Consider the following 18,169-nt stretch of genomic DNA (forward strand, 5'->3'; position numbering starts at 1 on the left):
CTTGGGGACTCTGCAGATTCCTAAGAAACTGGGGATCTGGGGGGGACGTTGCCTCCATCCACCGGCAAGGCAGCTTCCTGTCCTTGGGCACCGGAACTGGTGAGAGGGAAGGGCGGCAGCTTGCTCTGGGCTCAGGTCTCCCATAGTGTCAGCTTCTGAAGACAGGGCAGAGCATATTCAGGACCTGGTGTCCGTGGACAAGTGGAAGTGAGTCAGGGCCCTTGGTCACGTTATTTTTACATTTGGTTTGCAAGTCAAATGTTTGAGGGAATCACCGAGGAGGTTGGTAACTAGAGTTTACACATATATATTTGGTCTCATTTGCTTTCTGTCTTGTAGAATGATGTCACTTAATTTATCTTCATCCCCACATGGGTCACCAAGCCCACGTGCAATTCATGAATTGAAGACCGAGAAGAAGTTCCCAAGGCACTGGATTGAAGAGACACCACGAATAAATATTCTCTGCATGGATACCAGTGAGGTTGTGTCAAAAACTCTGCCATTTGTTGGGTTTTCGTGGTGCATTAATGGCAACCAGCAGGTCACATAAACACTTCATATATTTATAATATGAATGCTCTGGACCAAATATGCTACATTTACTGTGGGGCCAAATATTTCCAGCTGTATGCACTCCACAGCCTGTGCTTTACACATAATTTAAGCCATGTGCTTTTTAGTGTGTATAAAGTGTAACGTATTTATTCTCAAAAACAAGTAAGACTTGCTCCTCTTACTACAGTTCAGCCAACTACAAGTTAAAGATTGTGAAACTGGATGTTCCAGATTCACCCTTTCCCATCTGTAGGAACGCTGCTAGTCCAGTGGACATGGAAGCTGTTTTCCAGGGGGAGCAGGACTGCGGGCCAAGCTCAGAGGCCTTCTCGGTTGTGCGGAGGCCAGGCAAATCTAGGAGGCTGCTCACAGCTTGCAAATGGGGTCTTCTGCTCTTAGGATGAAACAATGGGTGTCACGGGCAATAGAACTCCCAGTGATTAATGCCACTGAGAATGGGTCAGCCAGTTTTTTTTTGTTCCATGTCTGCCCTCAGGGCATCACAGATTGTATTGGATTGCGAAATCCTTGTGGAGGGATAGGAAATGTTGCGTTGTTGTTTGCTATCACTCCAGTTTATGGAAACCGTTCTCTGCGTATTTCCCTAACCCCACTCCTTCATGAGTAACACAATTAAGTGAGAACAGTATGACTTTGAAGTGAAATAGATTTGAGCTTTCATCCTGGTTTTGCCTCTGTGTGATTTTAGGCTACTCTAAATCTGTGTGAATCCTCAGCTTCCTTCTGTGGAAAATGGCGGTCATGAGAAGGACCTTGCGAGATCATCAAGCACCTTATCACCGATATAAAGGACACAGTTGGCAAAGAGTGATCATTCTAGACACTGTAGTAACCCTTACTTTCTTTATCTTAGCAGGTAAATAAATGAGAAAGGTGTTGGATTTTCTGGATCTTTTCTGCTTTGCTTTGATCTTTAGCACTAGGTACAAAGGATCCTGAACAGCAAAGAAATGGAAATAGCTTTGTAAAGCTGAACAAGTTTGTATTTCTTGTAAGATCATCTAATCAAGAGGCTGTAGATTAGCTCTGATGACAAGTGACCTCTGATTTCCAGATCGATATGCTCTGCCTCATCTTTTTATCAAGATTTCAGTTCTTTGGCCAAGGTCAAGCATGAAAGGGAGAAAATACTACTTTAGTGGAAGGTGATAGGGGAGCATTTAAATAAATGCTTTTTAATCTTTTTTTTTTTTTTTTAAAGAAAAGTAGAATTTGTTCCAAATAAATACAGGGTAACTGGAAATTTCAGAGCATAGGAATACTATGGGTGTTAGTATTTAAGGTCATTGATCAGGATCTAAGACTTTACCTGCTAAATTTCTCTTCCATTTCATTACTGCTAAGGATGAGAATAATTCAATTCGAAGATCTTATTATGAGATGTTTACTGGTAACATTGGGTAGTTTCAGTCTATAAAAATGCATCTGTAAGAAACAGAAAAGCATCCATGCTTTCTTGAGTTCATGTGGCTTTACCGTTGGATATGGGGGCTCTCCCAGCAACCACCTGCAGGCAACACAGCTTGACTGAAAGTGAGAAGCAAGAAGTTTCCTATCTGCACAGACCTTTCTCCAAGTCTTCAGTTTCTCACCTCCCTCGCCGTGAGCCGCCACTCCTTAGCACTGTTTGCAGGCCACGTGCCCTTGCTTTGACCCAGCCTGGCCAGAAACTGATGATCTTGGTGTCCAGTTTGTAGTCGATTCATATGATTCTTAGTAATTATGTTCTATAAGGTCACCGCAAACACAGAACTAGCCAACACCGAAACTTCTTCACTCCTTGGGGAAAGACAGGGTTAGCTTCCTGTGAGCCCCTGCTGATCACACTTTCATCAGCTGATCATAACCTTGTTTTATGTGCGTTTCTGTTTAAAGACACCTTATTTAATATATGTTGTTAATTCATTGACATTGAACGCCTGGCCATCAGCTCCACGATTCGTGCATGGAAGAAACTTGTCTAACACAGGTTTTCTCCGGAAGGCACATCCCAGACTTCCTGGACTTAGAAACACCAGGTATTACTTCAGCATGATGCGTGGGAGCCATTTTAAACAGTGAAATCACTAACACAAAGCACAGGAAGGCACAAAACATGGCACTTGATAGACTGCAAAAAGGCACTTATTTAAGGATGAGAGATGAAACAAGAAGGTGAGGGTGGCCGTGCTGGAACTCGTGGGGGTCAGGAGACCCGGAGATCTGCCCTGTGCACATCTGTGCATGATTGCAAAAGCATCACGGTGACCGATTTTGGGATTATATGCAAATTTTAGCAAGTGGGCAGCTTTCCATACAGAATCCGTGAATAATGAGGATCGACTGTCTATGACTTTGTAGGTTTAGCAGCCCTTGGGCTCTGTGATTTGACCCCAGTCTGGTGGGAGAGAAAGTCTGATTTCCTCCATTGGGATAAGGCTGGGCCCTGCTCCAACCCCCTGACGGGCCGCACACCTGGACGGGGGACTTCCCATCCTTCTCCCAGGGCAGCTATGCTGTGCCGTGCTCCCGCAGGGGGGGTTCGAGAAGGAGAGGAACGGTGCCCTTGGACACGGGTTCCTAGCGGGTTTTTCACCTCTGTTGTACTGCTATAAAGAGGGACTTAGCATCCCTGAATCCAGTGAGTGTCACCAGCCAGAAGCTTAAGGCTGTATTTCTGTAACTGACTGTACTTTCTCACTTCCTGACCCATATGTTGTCATGGGATCCCACAGAAAGGAGGGACCGGCCCTGCTGCTGAGTGGGGGTGGGGAGGCTTCTGTGCTCACACGCAGAGGGGTTGCACTTTGCTCAACCTCTCTGGGCTCTAAGTCTCAAGTCCCTAAGACAATGATGCTGTTGTCTCTCAGGATTCCTGGGATGATCACCCAGAGCCCTACACCTTCCAAGTTCTACCGAAACAAGACATGGCAATTTGGTGTCTTGGGCATGTGGCCACGTGACAGCGCTCACGTCTGCCTGTAACTATGGCCTGATAAACAAGGGTACTGAGGAGGTTTCCTCCCTGAGACTCTAGGAGGCTACTTTCATGGACAGGAGAACATCCAGGCCATACCGTGTCTGACCCTGTCTTCCTTCACTGGAGTGTGACTGATGTCCTCCAGGGTACGCCCTGAACCCAGAGGGTGGGGTGATGCATGAGTCACCTCTTAACCACAAACACAAGCGGAGAGTGAGAGGGTGAAGGGTAAGAAGCCACCCCATCTTTCACGTATGCCTTTTTCTTCCTCCAGGAAGAAGGAGGCTTTTGAATTCTCGTTCTTTACGGACCGTGAAGGTAGCAATGGCATGAAGGGTCTTTCCAGAGATCCCCCAAGTCCTCGCTTCTGATTTAAGCTCGTAGGCGCAGACATAAACAGATGACAGAAGTCAACAGCTGTGGCAGGCTGCCAGCCCATGCGGTGGTGGGGGCTCTGAGGCAGGGGCCCCTCGAGGGGCCCACCTGCTCACCGAGGGGCTGACACGGTGGCAGCTGGTAGGAGAATTTCACCCCCGCACTGAGCACCCCCCCAGATGAAGTCATAAATGGGAAGAATAACACGCTGGACTAGACATCGTTCAGCAGGATTCGGTCACTTTTATTTATCTGAGTCTGGTAAATGATGATAAATCAATCATTTATTTGATTCTGATCTCACCAAAATCTCAGCTAGGGTAACAAAGGGAATCAAAGGCCTCAATTCAGATAGTTGTTCAAAATCTGGAAAGTGGCACCAACTTATTCCATCGCTGGTGATGGGGACAGTCTTCTAATTCACGTGAGATGTCATGTCCCAAAATTGTGTTTGATGGCTGCTTGTCCAAATACTGAATAGGCCAACATACCCTGAACAGCAGGAGGGCCCATTTTCACCGAGCTAAAGCTGTTAGTTTCCTTCTCCCAGGCCCAGGCAGCCCCATCGCCACACCGCAGAGGGCACGGATTCTCTTGTCTCCCCACAGACGGCCGCCATCTTTGCCTCTCTTGGGAAACCAGTCAGGAACCTGCATTTTCCAGAGACTCCCGCTTCTCCCTCAGCTCCTGCTAATCTTGGAACAAAGTGGCTTAGCGGCTACATTTTATACTTTCCTTCCTAAGTCACTACATACCTGAACTAAGAGGGAAAAATTTTTTTTCTTTCAAAATGCAAAGTTCATACTTGGGCTCCAAAACTCCCATTGGGCACCCCTCCAGGCTGGCAGCCCACGGCCCACAGCACATTACGGAGAGCGAGGATGGTCTGCACAGCTGGGCATGGAAAGGCTCTGTCGCTCAATAAGCACTACCCCACCCCCCTTGTTCAGGAGGCCCAGTGGGCAAGCAAGTTCCAGTCCCCTGGAGTGGAGACAAACATGGGCATGATTACCATTACCCCTTACTGGCTCCAGAGAGAGGTGACATATTTGGGTCATCCTGTAACTGAGATATGTATGGCGTCCAACCCTGGGTAGGGTCAGGGAAGAGGCTGAAAAAGAGGACAGCAGATGCTATGAGAGCCAGTGACAGATTTCCTCCCATTGAGACAAAGCATGGTCCCCAAGCATCTCGTGTCCCTCACTTGCATGTCCTCGAGTTCGCTCTCCTTCCCTGGAGTCCTTGGAAAACCACGGTCCTGTAAGTAAGGGGTTAATGGGGATTCGGGGGAGGCCTGCATCTTTCTCACTGGTCTTCTGGGCCTTACCAGTTGACTATTTTGAATATCAGCCTGGGCTGCTACACAGCATTGCCTTGGAGGGAAGAAGTATTTATTTCTTGCAACCCATCTGAGAGAGAGAGTCGTCCTAAGTCGAATGAAGGTAAGGCTGGAAATAAAGAGAGGCTCAGGGGACACTCAAGGAGATGGGAGTGTGACATCGCCCTCATTGAGACGCCATCTCAGCTCCCTGCTGCAGTCCTGCTTAAGGGGCCGTCCCGGGGTCAGCCGAAGGGGAAACAGCATTGAGGCCCCTGGCGCTTGGCAAGGAAGGGGGGCCCAGGGAGCTGGAATGATTGAGAGCAGAGAGCCATCTTGCTCTCAGTTTTATAGCGGACTCGCCCAGCTCTTACAGACAGACCTGTGATATCTGCATTATTACGGCTTCCCTGCATTCATTCCTCGCACTTTTGTAATGGAGGCAAGAGAGAGATTAATTGTATGGTGAAACTCTTCAACAATTTGCTGAAGCTCTGCATTCCTGACATTAATCTTTCCCCAAGTGCCCTATCATTAACTTGAAAAATCAACCGGGCAAAACCTTAGAGAAGGTTCATGCAAATGGAAACACATAAATAGTGCGCAGGATGAGATGGGGCAGGGCTGTCTGGCTGCCTGAGGATCTAGCAAGATGATACATTGAGCTTTTTTCCAGAACACTCCATCCATGGAACATGTCATTTATCCATAACCCTGGACTGTTGAGTTAGAATCATTTATTTTGGGCTTGGGCCTGGTAAGAGCATGAAAAACATTTCCAATTTCAAGTTTGTTTTTTTTTTTTTTCAAATTATGCAAATACAAAAATCACTTTTCTCCCTCGGTCTCCAAAAGAAAATCTCGTTTCCCCCTCTCCATTTGTGCAGCCAACCAGCTGCCTTTACCTAAATTGTCTTCGATGTGAAAAAAGAATAAGCAAAACGCGTTTATTTGGAGATTTTCCCTTACGATAAATGTTCTGTGATGCCAAATTTGATTAGTCTGATCATATGTAAAATTGGCTAGAGTGCTCTATTGATGTATTAATTTTGGAAGTTTTGGATCTGCTTTTCCCGATAAGACTCTTCCACACATGAATTTGCTCTTATGTAAATAGAGCTCTCTGTGCTTGCAAAATCATGATGACAAGCCAGATGGAAGAAGAGAAGTTTCTACTGAGGAGAAAAATGGTCCTCAAGTGGGGGTCGGTGGGTATGGATTTCACCCCAGTGGGGGCTTTGGGGGGCTCTGTACCGGCCACTCCTCTGTATGTTCATGATTTCAGTCTTTTGCTGCAGAGTTTGACATTAAATGGTTGGTAGTTTGAAGATGAGAAGTTAAGTATGCATCAGTGTCTCACCAACTACTTTTTTTTTTTTTTTTAAAGATTTTATTTATTTATTTGAGAGAGAGAGAATGAGAGACAGAGAGCATGAGAGGGAGGAGGGTCAGAGGGAGAAGCAGACCCCCCGCTAAGCAGGGAGCCCGATGTGGGACTCGATCCCGGGACTCCAGGATCATGACCTGAGCCGAAGGCAGTCGCTTAACCAACTGAGCCACCCAGGCGCCCTCACCAACTACTTTTGAGCTCTGTTTTTGACGCCTGTGCAGAGCTGGATCTCCCCAGCACGGAGAACACTCTCATCGACCCGTCACCTGGTGTGGGCAAAGCCAAGGAGCCATAATTTAAATAAAACCAGGCTAAACGAACAGATATAACTAGAGATTTCTGAAAAGAAGAATTTAGGGATATGCTCAGTCTGTTTTAGCTAAATACCTAAATCACATCAGACCTGTAATGTTTGTCATTGAAACCAAAACCAAAGTAGAATTTAAGATGAAAAGTGACTCAGCACTGACTGTATTTTGTCCTTGGTAAGTGGGAAGTGATTCTATGATCGCAGAGGCTCAAACTTAGCAGAGGCTTGGATTTAAGGGAAAAGATACACAAGTTTATTTTCAAGTACTCATTCAATTAATGTTTATTGAGAGCCTCTAGGCTATGCATCTCACTTTTGAATGAGGCAAATGGTTAAGGAGCTTATAATTTCGACAGCCCAAGACAAATACTTGGATCATAGATAAAGTAATTACATATAAACAGGTCACATGCAGAGTCTCTGGAGCAAACCTTCTTCTCTCTGGTCTGCTAATGTCTGTAGCTGGAAAGAACAAAAGAATAGTTAGACATCGTGATTCGGGTTTTGTTTGGACTTTGATTACTAACTAAATTAATAATCTATTTTCATAGGCTAGGTGTTCAACTTAAGTTAAAGTCATTTGAGTTTGTGTGCAAGGTAAACATGTTTGAATTTTCACACTTTTTTTTTTTTTTCAAAATAACATCAGGGAGTCAGACTGGACTAAAATTTGGTGGAAATTTACCTACACAGATCATTTCCTTAAACTAAAAGTGATAATACTTATGTAACACTTATTAAATGCCAGGCACTGGGGCGCCTGGGTGGCTCAGTCAGTGAAGCGTCTGCCTCCGGCTCAGGTCATGATCCCCGGGTCCTGGGATCGAGCCTCGCATCGGGCTCCCTGCTCAGCGGGGAATCTGCTTCTCCCTCTCCCTCTGCTCTTTCACCAACTCGTTCTCTCTCTCAAATAAATGAATAAATCTTAAAAAAATTAATGTGAGGCACTGTTCTAAGACACACACACACACACTTCATTTATTTCTCTAAAGCAACCGTATGAAGGGCATATAGTCATCATCTGCATAAACAAATGAAATCTGTCACCTGAAAATACGACACTTGGGCGTAAGGATTCTTTTGAGCTGAAGGCACTTGAAAAACAGCAGATGCAGAAAGGATGCTTGTCCCTCCCTTTTCTTCCTAAAAGCAAGAGCTAGGCCCCCCCCCCCACCTCCCCACCGTGAAAGTTTCCCTCCCTGAATGGGGAGGGGAAAAAAAAAACCTTCTTATCACCAGGAATGGCAGTGAAGGCGGACAGAAATCTGTGCAAACAGACCTTGTTAAAATAACTCTTATCTTCCTTTTGTCTCTCCTTATTGTTTAGTTACTTTCCCTCAATTGCCTTTGTTCAATCTGGCAGATGGTTTTGTCGGTTCTTCGGCTCTTCATTTTTCTCTAGGGCTCCCGCAGACGTGTACAAACCTGTGTGTGCTTCTCTTAACCTGTCTAAGGTCAACTAACTTCTCAGGTGTAGCCAGCGACCTACAATGGTAGAGAGGAAGTCTTGCCTCCCCGATACTGGCAAATTTGATGGAGCCCCATAGAAGTGATAATAGAATACTTCATTAGGCAAAGGACTCGGGATGATGGTGATCAACCCCACGGACGGTCCCACGTTTATCAAATGCCACAGACCCTGGAGACAGAAAAGTGGTCAAGACCCCCATTGCCCCACGGTGTGCCTTCTAGAGAGAGATGGACACCACCCGAGCGCGTGCAGAGCAGTGGAGGCACCGTGGTGGGGGGATGGGGCAGACAATTCTGCCGGGAGCCTCCACAGAGCATGCGACACGTGGGATTCTTGGGTTGCCTGCTTCTGCAAGGTGGCCTGGGCAGGTTGAAGTCATGCCTAAAGATGCCCCAAATTCTGAATGGATTTGAAGCAATACAGTGGTTCTGGCTGTGATCTTTTTCCAAACAGAGCAATAATCTTGGTTACAGTATCCCTGGCAAATAAGACAGCGCGTTGCTAGGTTCTTTACATCTAACGTGAAGGTCTTAGTCAGCGCCCAAAGGAGGGAATGGAGATAATGTCCTTCAGTTAAAAGTAGAAGAGATTGGGGGTCTCCAGGGATAGACTGAAACCTCCTCCCACTTGCTTATGTTCTGTTCATGAGAAAATCCATCAGCAACCATCCCTGACATGGACTCAACAACCGGACTAAGAAGAGTATGAAAGGTAACAGTGAGAGGAAATGAACACTCTTGAGAATTGTATAATCGAGTGGTTTAGCAGCAACTTTAAATTATTTTGCAAGCATTTTTTAGGGGCAGAGCTTGCGAAGAACTTCACGGCATCAGTGTATTGGTCGTAAGATCGCGTGGATGGTGTTGTTCAGTAATATGTGTGTGCGTGGGTGGGCATGCACATGTGTGCTTGTTCGTGTGTCTGTGTGTGATTTAACAATCTCAAATAGCAACATGTAATGCATGCATCCCGACAAAATTCACCTAAGACCCTTCACCTAATCTGGTAAGATCAAGTTCACTTTCATGTACACATTGTATCTAAGATCATGCTCATTCCACAGTTGTTTACTTGTGCTGGCTCCATAAAGGGTAAGGTTGAACTCTTTTCCTAAAGCACACTATAAATTTTCACGATAGCGTTTTAATAGAATTTCAAGTATTTGTAGGTCACCGGGCAATCTGTTCTAACTTTTAAAAGGTGAGTACATTGAACATGTTATTCAAATCATGAATTCCTGAAGACTCACTGAATGGGTTGCTCCTGGCTGTCATCTCAGGACATGCTGTGCATCTTAATTTTGCCTAAAGAATGTGCCTAAGGGAAACATTTAGCCATTGACAGTATGAAACCTTTATCAGATGACTGAGCACAGGCTTCATAAAAGATACATAGTAATCATTAGAAAGGTCAAAAGTTCCAATTGGAATATATAAATAATCTCTATGGAATGAGAGACAAGCCATGAGCTCTTCTAGCTCACAGCCCTAAAAGACCTGTATCACTTGATTGCTCTCAGCCCGCACACTATTCTCTGTCTGCACTGGGGAGATCTGCCAAAAGCCCCAAAATGATGCATCCTCCTTTCTGCACCAGGAGAAGTGTAAGAGAGAATGGGTGAGTCTTCCCAGAATCCTGGAGTCCTGGCACAGGGAGGGACCCAGGGACTGGAGAAGATGTCAGCGTGCATGAAGGACACCAGTTCTCACTGCCTCTGAAGAAGATTGTTACAGTGTGCTTCCATCATATTCTTTGAAAGGAGATCTGAGACATGAAGACACTTCACCCACATGCAAGTACAAAAATCTTTCTGAAACAAGTGTTGGTGAGGATGTGGAGACATTGGAACTCTCATCCATTGTTGGTAGGAATGCAAAATGGTACAATCATTTTGGAAAACGCTTTGACCCTTCAAGTTAGTTGGACAGTTAAGTAGTCAGGCCAGGGTCCCCAACAAGAAAATACGGAGTCAGGACAGCTAAGATCAAACAGCACTGACTTCCTGTTTCACAGCTTGGTCAGGACTGCACTGACATTCCATTTTGCAGCCTTTGCAGAAGTGACTTCTGCAAAATGTCCTAAAATAAGACAATTAACCACAAAACCATTTGTCAATATCACGGGCAAGGGTCAGTTAAGACCTAAGCCCCCAGGGGTCAGCAAAAAAAAGACCATCAGCATATGGATATTAAGCTAATAGGTAGACAGATATGAGACCAAAGCCCTGATTGACACCACTTAGCACACCCTGATTGCTTAAGAAAGTTCCGCAAAAGAGCTCATAAAACTCCCTAAACTTAGAAACTCCAGGGGCAACCCTCTCGGGCCCCCCCTCCGTCTCTGCGAGCTTTATACTCTTGCTCAGTAAACCTTGCTTTGCCACCCACCACTCCTCATCTGGTCTACCTCTTTGTTCTTCGAAGCGGCGCGACCAGGAACCCGGGCACTAAGGGGACACAAAATCCTGTAACACTCTGAATCTTAAACATTGGTTGATTTACCATATGACCCAGTGGTTCTACCCCGAGGAATCCATCCAAAAGAATTGAGACTTTACATCTGTGCAAAAACCTGTACACAAAGGTTCTTATCAGCATTTTTCATAATAACCCAAATTGGAAATAACCCAAATGTTCGTCAACAGATGGGTGGATAAACAAAATGTGGACTATTCGCACAGTGGAATATTGGATATTTTATGAAAAAGAATGAAGTGCTTATACACTCTACAACACGATGACCCTGGCAAACACTGCGCTAAGTGAAAGAAGCAATAACAACAGGGCCACATAGTGTGTGATTTCTTTGTGTGAAATGTCCAGAACAGGCAAATCCAGGACCACAGGAAGGAGATGACTGATTGCCAGAAGCTTGGGGGGAGGGGGCTGGGGATGAAGTGGGGGGAAGCCCAGAAGGGAAAAGCTAAGTCACCTGGAGAGGTGTTTTTTTGGGGGGGTGCCAATGACATGGTGGTGATGCTTTCACAACTCTGTGAGTAGATGAAAAACCACTGAACTGTACATTTTAAAAGAGTGAATTTTATGGTTTTTGGATTTCAATAAAGCTGTTATTAAAAAAAAATCTGTTTTAGCTGCTTTAGGTAGTCCAAGCCTACGTCCCTGGAAATTCCTGTTTAAGATCAAGATTTAGCTTGTTATTTTGAGACGTCTTATAGCCTGAAGATGAAATAAACCATTTTTTTAAAGATAAACAAAGACAACAAAGCAATAAGAAGTTATTTTTTTTCACATGTGTTCGAATTTCATGTTTTCAAACATCTGAAGGGAATCATCCATAAAATGAATCAGAATGATAATAGATATGTTTTTGCAATGCTTTCACAGATGGTCTTATTCAAACACATTCCGGGTGATGATAAATACAGAAGCTTGTAACGTGACGTACTATGAGACTCGGTTGGAGATTAGACCACGGAGCAAGTTCTTGGAGGGAGCATTTCTTACTTGTCTTTGTATTTTCCAGAGTGTGGAGTGTGTGTCAACTGAGGGAAGGATGAAATGGTTTATTATTTTATAGTTGTTCCTCTAGGAGGGGACACTTTCAACCAGTGATAAAATAAATACCCTTTTATCTCAGAGATAATACAGTTTTAAAGAAGAGCCCACCCTGGAATGCAGTAGGCGCTTGATAATGTTTTGCAAAAGAATGTAGGAAGTTATAAATGTACAAATGGTTAAATACAGAATATGGACAAGTGGGTATCCTCGTGGAGCCCCCACCACACTTCCAAAGTTAGCTTCTTCCTTAGCCTCCAATAAAAGCTTTGGAATTTTGAAGTGTTTTCAAGAAATGAAATGATCCTAAAATATTTGTGGTCTGGTTTATGTGCAGAGTGTGTCCCAGAGGGTTCTCCTGTTTCCTAACTACATAATCAGCGATGTTAAGGACTTTGAACATAATGACATGACACCAGGCTATAGTCCTCCAAACCCAAATGAGAACAATGTTTCCTGAAAAGTATCCGGAGAAGTAATTATTTTGGAGTGAAACCTCGTTCTCAGTTACATCACATAACCATAAAATACTTTGAAAGGAATTAAAACAATATTGAGACAACATGGGACTTTTCATCTTTGACTATGGGTTTTCCCTCCCGAGCCCAGGAAAACCAAGATTCCCTGCGAATGCATCCACGTTCCATGTTCCCAATAGAAAAACAATTTATGAACGTATTGTTTGCAAAGGGTGAAGGGAACCGAGGGGAGTATTATTTCTGAATATTATCACACGCTTTATTGAAATTCCTTTGACACTTTGGGTCACTTGCTGTTTTTGAAAACTTTTTTTTTTTTTTAGCAAAATTCAGCAGTCTTCCCTCATGCGATTGAACTGGCATAGTTTCTAGTTATTGGAATCTGATAATTTGTTGATTTCAAAAACACAAAGGTCATCATTGGACTTCCTCTAGAACACCATGGCTTCCGTCAACATCCACTTATGAGGTCAGAGCTCACAACCCAGGAGGACAGAAACGGCAGGTCAAATCAATTGATATTTACACATTTTGAGAATTCTTTACTGATTTATTTCCATGAATTGGCACACTCCTGAGATCAGGTAAGAAGTAAGTACATCAGAATTCTCATGGGGACATTCTTCCATTAAAGAAAATGCTATGAGGGTGCCTGGGTGGCTCAGTTGGTGAAACGTCTGACTCTTGATTTCAACTTGGATTGTGATCTCAGGGTTGTGGGATCGAGCCCCGTGTCAGGCTCCACACTCAGTGGTGTGTCTGCTTGTCTCTCTCCCTCTGTTCCTCCTCCTCCCTCTCTCTCTCTCTCTCTCTCTCTCATAAATAAATAAATAAATAAATAAATAAAATCTTGGGGGAAAAAAGGAAAAGAAAATGCTATGAAAATATTAGTCAATATCTCAGTGTTTTGCACATGGAAAAATATGATACAGTCTGCCAACTCTCTTACTTGTAGAGTTTGAACAGTCATTCTAGTTTTGCTTGACAATAGGGCACGTTCTTCCCATTCTTTGACAGCTTTCATAACATATAAAATGAAAGACCTCCATGACGTCAACTGGCAGTCACATCTCCCCTTGGCATTTTCCTCTCATCAAAATCTTACTAACCATCCCTTTACCCCAAATCTATTTACTCCATCAAATGATCTCTGAATAAAAGATTACGAGTATATAACCCTACTCCCAATGCTTATCAACTGCGATCCATATCAGACACGTGGGATGCACATTTACAACTTTGTTTTCCAGTTAATTTGGGCACATTATGACCAGTGCAGATTATGCATTCTTGGAATGCACGGACCACCCTGACTGATTTTTGCAAGGTACTTCACACAGCAGCCTTGTAAGGAATGTTCGTTGACCGCATGAGTGAGGGAGGGGAGCTGACAACTCAAGACAGGCTCTCATCTAAGAAACATCTAATTGGTGAATGATTACACCATCACAATAACACAGGAAGAACACCATTCTTCCTCTGACCTGTGCTGTTGTTTTGGAAGTCAGAATCCTCTGGTCACAAAGTAATCAGATGTATGGATTTACTCCCTTGAGGTGTATTTGCAAAGAACTTTGATCATCACACTCAAAGCAAGGATGAGGACAGATCTGGTGCTCCTGTGTTTTGCAAAGAGGCATGCTTCATGGACACCTTCGGTCACAACGTGGCCATCCATTGCTCAAAATTGTGTTTAAAATTTTACTTCAGAATGCTCACGAGTAACCCAAGGTGAGTACATTTATCTTGGGGTGACAATAAATTTGATTTTGTAAATGAAATTGTGCTTTCGGCCCTCTTACGGAGCAGGATGTTAGAGTAGCGGAGCTGTGGGATTTCAGTAAGAGCTGTCAGCAGCCAGGTGGCCTGTTTTCCAATGGCTCCAACACAGACCACTCGGGGACAAAGGGTCAACCACAGTCCAAACAAATGCTCGACAATAATAGGTACAAAGGGCCCATGTCCTTGGTGAATGATTAATCGTAAGCCATCATAAACAAAAGTGTTCTATACATTTGATAAACAGGTCTCTAGAAGACTATGGAGCAAAGTCACATCTTCCAAAACCAGTGCCAGCCATAAGGTGGCTATGTTCTATTTGGGGGCTTTAATATTTTTGAGGGTTTTCGTGAGAATTTTGAGTCAGGCTAGGGTGACTCTGTCTGCACTCCCGTTGGTGGGCTATATAAATGTGTCCATAATTAAAATGTACTCAGCGTTTTTACATATTTCTTTCATTCTGTTCTCCATTCAGCAGGTTATTTTATGTACACTCACTCTCAGAAGGAGCTAGAAGGGGCGCCTGGGTGGCTCAGTTGGTTAAGCGACTGCCTTCGGCTCAGGTCATGATCCTGGAGTCCCTGGATCGAGTCCCGCATCGGGCTCCCTGCTCAGCTGGGAGTCTGCTTCTCCCTCTGACCCTCCTCCCTCTCATGTGCTCTCTCTCATTCTCTCTCTCGCAAATAAATAAATAAAAAATCTTTAAAAAAAAAAAGAAGGCGCTAGAAGGAGAGATCACCTTTTTTTGGCTGTATTTTTCCTCCGCTCCTGGGAAGGAGGGAGCAATTAGCCAGGACAACCACTAGGATGGAAAAGCTGTAAGCCCATTCCACAAAAATAAAAAGGAAACATGGCCACATACTCAGAGTAGCTGAAGAATGAAAGCGTGACTATATATATGTAAATATATATATAAAAGATGAATAATTGTTTCTTCACAAATGTGCTGGAGTGTATAGAGCCAAACACATGTGGCCTCCCAAGGGGCCTGCTTGGAAGATTGCACAACCATTTTCCAATTTCCCAATAACTCTGCTGTAGCTCAGAACACTTCTGGTGTTTGATTTTAAGAACTTATATTGAGACTCACTTTGTAAGTCACATAAGAAAATGGTTTGCTTCCTCAGCCAAGGGGTCAACCGTGGGATGGGCAGGGTTATGAGGACCTTTCTTGGTCCAAAAGAGAGGGAACTAAGCCCATTGTGCTGGCAAAGAAATGACCGCAGAAAGAAATGGTGGGCCAACCAGAAGTTGGGCTGTTCTCAGGGACTTACGGGAATTATCACGAAAATGCTAAAGAAATGGGCTCTGGTGATGATCCTGCTTCTGAGCGCGTGGTCATGTGCATCAGAGGAAATGCTCTGGACATGGTTTCAGAGCCTCCTCGGTCCCTGGGGGAGGAGAGGGGAGGCGCTCCTCTCTCTCTTCCTTCTCTCACCACATCTCCCTCTTCCCCAGGACCTCGGCCCACGCCTCATGTTTCTATGGACAGTGAAACCAAACAACAAAGACAGCAAAACACATGAATTCCAGAACCTTTTGGTCGTGAAGGGCAACGTATCTGGTTAAAGCAAGGAAAGGAAATGGGTGACAGAAAATACAGCCCCAAGTGTCTTCTGAAGACATTCTTTCTTTTGTGTGTCAACAACTGTGTTTTTTTAAATTCTAGAACCTTTATTCTCTTCCTTCTCCTCTCAAGAAGACAGGTCGGAAGGATCCATGAGTGGAGGTTCTCACAGATTCATGTTTTCTCTACCTTATATCACAGCCCCTCCCACGGGAAAGAGCCCTGAGTGGGTGTTTCCCCCCCAGGCACATCCAGGGAGGGCCCCTCCTGCACTGGCCTCCCCACATGGCCCCAGTCTCTGGGATCCCTACTGTGAAGGCTCTTAGTTCCCTTCTGCCCTCTAGGGCTGGGTCATGGAGACCAAAGCCCATGGGTTTAGAAGGGATATTACACATTCTGTGATTTTATTACCATTTTATGCCAAATTTGCTTTACAATATTCCTTCGAGAGGCCCTCCAGTGCCCCGGAACTGTCCTGTTGGAGAGAAATCTCCACTGCCCAAAGGGATGGAAGCGGTAAGGAGATAATGCATGGAGCTAGTATAGTGCAAGGCTGGGGCCCCCCAGGAACTCTGGGGAATGGTTCCTTCTTCAGAAAGCTCAGGCAAGCATGGGCCTCACCGATCTGAAGTTCACCCCCCATAACTTCCACCTGTTGACTCCAGGGGTGTCGCTACAACCCTACAAAACCAGGATGACCCTTGAACACGGCTCCATGCCTACCTTTCTCCCTATCCAACAGCCTTATTTTTCAGTGGTTCTTCCTGAGATGTGATTGTTCTATTACATCCTAGTTTCTTTTCACCTGCCAGCCAAGTATTTTCAAGTGACCATTTTGATGGATATGCTAATGTGTAGGTACATCAGATCATCAAGCCATGAACCTTAAGTATATACAATTTTTTAATTGTCAACAATACCTCAATAAGGCTGGGAAATAATAACATATGTCTCGTACCGTGCTAGTGTTTTATAGTTTATTTTTTCAATAAATTCATGCTTCCCTTTCTTAAAGGTCCTGGAACCAATCTTGAACTTACTCTCGCTGGTGGTGGTGATAGGAGCAAATCTGTAATAACTCTTGTGATAGACCACACGGTGTAGCAAGCATATTCCCTCCACGTCTGTCCTCTGAGGGAGCAGGCTTTCCACCAGCCATTTCCAAATGAAAACCACGATCAAGTCCCTTGCCTGAAGGTTCAACATCCGTCCAAGCTCACCTGGAAGGAGAAGGATAAAGCCAGATTCAAAGCCAGACCCTCCAGAGCCCGCACTCCCTTTTGCATCCTGCTCTGCCCTCTGGCTCTCCTTTTCATTTGAATATGGCTACAAGGTCCTTCGTGTTGCCTGTTTACACTTTGTGAGTCTAGCTCTTTGGAACTTGAGCCTCATGGCAGTATTTCCAGCGCTCCCCCTTTCTCCGCTGTCTTTACCTTTGGTTATATGCCCATCTTTTAACATTACGTTCATGAACCGCAAAGCGCCTGCGCCTGCAGATTACCTCTGGGGACTGACACCAGCCGGTCAAACCTTGTGTTGTCAGGCAGGTTCCTTTTCCTTCCTTTCAATTGGATCTGCCTTTCAAGGGATCTCCTTACCTTTCCTCTGAAAGTTTTGAATTGCCTTGCTGACGCCATGGTTGTATGTATGACTTTGGGAAGACTTTGCTTTTTGTCTCTGTCCCCCAGGGTACCTATTTCTTCCTCTTTTTCCATTAGTAGTCAACTGCAAAGGCTTTTCCATTTCAGACTCACAGGTCCTATGGTCTCTGTCACAGCTGCTCAAATCTGGGTTGTAGAACAAATCAGCCAGAAGCAATGTGTAAGTGAAGGGGCAAGCCATGTTCCGATAAAACTTTATTCATAAAAGCACGCAGTGTGCAGGATTTGCCTGTAGGCTATCGTTTGCCTCCCCCAGTCTTAGACTATAAAATTTCCTTTGGAAAATCAAAAAGCTTTTATCTAATATGAAACCATTGTGGATTTATGATTAAGTTCAACACAGTAAAATCCAAACTCCTTTTCTACTCAAATTAGCTCCTTCCCCAGATTTCCCTATTTCTGGCAATGACAGCAACATGTTCCAACTCATACACATTTAAAAATGTAGAGTTGAATATTTGATTCCTCCTTTCTGCTAACCGCCGTAGATCCCAGGTCTGTGTGTTTCCATTCTCCTAGATGGTGGGAGTTTATCACTGCACATCTGTATTTATAGTCCTGGCTTTGAACTCATGCATTTGCCTTCAGTCTTTCTCCCCAACTCATCCATAGCATGGCGTTTGGGTTCATTTTTCCTAAAATATTGCTTTTTAAAAATTCTTTACTCTCCGATCTTGAAAATCTACCAAACTCTGACCTCCATCTGCCTTTCTCTTCTCACGCTCTGCACCGGCACGCTAATGCTTCTTTCTCTCTTCCTTTTCTA

The sequence above is a fragment of the Phoca vitulina genome, unplaced genomic scaffold, assembly GCF_004348235.1.
Source record: "Phoca vitulina isolate PV1807 unplaced genomic scaffold, GSC_HSeal_1.0 scaffold5, whole genome shotgun sequence".
In the NCBI taxonomy this organism is placed as follows: domain Eukaryota; kingdom Metazoa; phylum Chordata; class Mammalia; order Carnivora; family Phocidae; genus Phoca; species Phoca vitulina.